We start from the raw sequence: 3,108 nt of genomic DNA, 5'->3' as shown, positions 1-3,108 counted from the left end.
TGTGTGTGTGTGTCGGGGGGGGCGGGGGGGGTCTTAGAGGCAGAAATACAGTTGAGTTACAGAAGATTTTTAAAGAATTGTCTTCCTTGAAAACATAAATGTATAGATTTATGTTCAACCTGTGAAGCTTTTCAGGAAGCCGTATTTACTGGTTCACAAGAAGTGGGCTGACTCTTAGGGAGAAAGTTTCCTTCACCTTCCAGCTCCAGGGTCAGTGGGGACGCTTCACAGACTGAATCGGACCAGACACCTGAGCTCTAAACAGGTGAGTGTTGAAGGGCGCTGAACCATCTAACACAGACCCAGTAGTACGCAGGCCTCATGCCCCATCTTCTCATAACCAAAGATATTCTTTAGAAACAAGACATGATAGGCAGGACTTAGGAACGCAAGCCTCTCTCTTCTCTTCAGGCTACCACTAACCTTTGAGGCACTTTTGTGCAAAGCAGGAAAAGGAATTTTTTACTAAAGATACTTCCATCAGAAGGTTGTCATAATATGCTTGTCAGAATACTGTTTACTGCTTTCTGCTAGAAAATTACAGAAATAAACCAACAATTCTATGATGTCTGGCAGACATGGCACACCCCTGGGATAGTGCAGTGTGCAACCTTCACAACTGGACGTGGCAGCCCTGTGCCATTCATCATTTTAGCAAGGCTTGACCTTGAAAGAACATTATGGTGAAGGCAACGAGGAGGCCACTGACAGCAGGCTGCCGTTTCAAAACTCCCAGACTGTTGGGCTCAGTAAACACTAACACCACACTCTGCTTTCCAGATTGCAGGATTTCCACCCAGAAAGTGAAGCAGCATTCACAAAGAGGTTTGCAATTTGTAGGAATGGTAAAGTTTACAGAACATGGGGCACGCAGTAGGTGCACAGTGTGTGATGGTTTATTCAGTAAAAAATGGATGTGCCCAAACCCCAAGAGAAGGCTCCTGACTTATTTCCTTCCTAACAAACTTGGCCTCTAACTCTCAGAAAATCATAGATGACTTGGTGATTCTTGCCAACCTCAACCATGGCATTGTGCCAACTTCTGGTAGTAAAGGAGGACTTGGTATTTTTTCTTTAGTTTTTAAACAACCAATTCAATCAGAGAAAAGGCAATCTTGCAAACTAGGACTTTTTAATGGCTCTTATAGATTCCATAGTCCCCTTTATGGATCCTTATAAAATATTGCAAAGTCCCAGCTCCCCAGAGACCAGCCCCAGGTGCTTCTGAAGTTGTTCCTAAATCTTGAAGCCTCCAGAGGCCTCCTGTCCTGAGGAGAGAGAGCTGGACGTGGCTTCCTTCCAAGCCTGGAAATGGCTTCCTTCCAGGCCCGGAAACAGCTTCCTTGAATTACTGAAACGTGGGCTGTTCCTCTCCCCCGAGAGAAGTTACCAGACTATTCCAGCAGCATTACTCCTCCAATCAGGCTAGCCAAGAAACGGAAGGGCAGAACCTAGCACACTTTCCGACACTGCTCGTGGTTCAAAAAGTCACACTAATGAAGGGGAGCTGAAATCTTTGCTTATGAAACAGCATCATTTTACCTGCAGAGAACTGGGCTCAACACTGAGAGAGAGAGAGAGAGACAGAGAGGGAGACAGAGAGAGAGAGAGAGACAGAGAGAGAGAGAGAGACAGAGAGAGAGACAGAGAGAGAGAGAGAGAGAGAGAGAGAGAAGGAAAAACACAACACTTGAAACAGAAACCAGGATCGATTTTACTCCTTTCCATTTGACTGTCATGTCAGAGAGCAGTGAAATTTTATCATTTGCTTTTTCTCAGGTTTTGGTTGAATTTGTTTTTATCCTTGTACATTACCTCTTTGACCAAATGCTTCTTATGCCTGGAGTTGCTCCGGTTTTTTTTATGTGGGGGGCAAAAAGCATGACACCTTTTCACTGAGTGTTAAAAAAATGTTCACACTCAAAGTGAATGCCAAGCTATTTTAAATGAAGCACTCATGAATGCGTATGTGTTTCCAAATAGCAAAGGAACTGAGAAGAAAACAGCCGTACACAACTGACAAAGGAAGCTGGGTCCATTTGTGTAAAACACGGAACATGATCCAATCCCCCTAACCCCATCCTAAGAGTGGAATCACGCGGATTGCTGTTGGCTAAACAGGATAACTGTCAGTCAAAACAGTGGGCTACAGAGTATAAAATACAGAAAAACTTTTGTTGTAGCACTCGGGGGGCTAGAGGTATTTTCTGACCTGAGTGTTCAGTGGAGACGCATTCCTTAAATTCCTTGGCCAATGGTAACGGCCCTCTTTCCTGGGTGGTGACGCCCTAACCAGGATGATAAAGCCTTATCCTCACTGGTGGGACAGCCATTTCCACACCCACCAGGACCTGTTTCCAACTTAATGATCTTCAGCCTCACTGAATGCTTGGTCAGTGTACTCCCCTGCCCCCCGGAAATGGGCCCCAGGCCTGCTCTTGCTTGTTTAACTCCCTTCTCTCTGGAAGGCTAGGAAAGAAAACCACTGAATGGACAGGTCATTTTAAACCATGTTTTCCTCCTGTCCTGAAGAAAAAAAAGTAAAAATGTGAAAATAGCGACTCAGCCTGTATTAATTTCCCTGCACCTTCTTCCCTTTATTGACTGTACCTTGACATCCAAGCTGAAACACGCCAACACAACAAACCAAAACAAGCAAACAACAAAAAAACCCCACAACAACAGAAAAAAACCAACAGGAGAGATACAAAGTCCATTTCTCTACCCTTCACTCTCAGCCACAACAGTTATTTGTCAGAGTTCCTCATCCTCCCAGGGAACTAGCAGACTGATGCCCTCTGAGGTTCTGTCAGAATTTCCAGTTCCTGGAAAGTCAGAGGGTCAAAATTTATGTTCTCAAGGTAACTCCATGGGAAATAAAGGCTTCCTTAGTTCAGTACCTATGACAATATATTTTCTCATTATAAATATCACCAATTGGACCTAAAAATTGTTGAGAAAGGCTTCTGCCCTTGAATGAATTTTAAACGTACTTTCTAGTTTACTGGAAATTGCTGGCATCATGGATCCTTCCGAATATATTCTCCCATTCTCATTCCCTCCCTCTCTCTCTCTCTCTCTCTCTCTCTCTCTCTCTCTCACACACAC

The sequence above is a fragment of the Neophocaena asiaeorientalis genome, unplaced genomic scaffold (assembly GCF_003031525.2).
Source record: "Neophocaena asiaeorientalis asiaeorientalis breed wild unplaced genomic scaffold, Neophocaena_asiaeorientalis_V1.1 scaffold606, whole genome shotgun sequence".
NCBI lineage: Eukaryota > Metazoa > Chordata > Mammalia > Artiodactyla > Phocoenidae > Neophocaena > Neophocaena asiaeorientalis.
The sequence above is the reverse complement of the archived record's forward strand: the minus strand, read 5'-3'. Positions refer to the sequence as shown.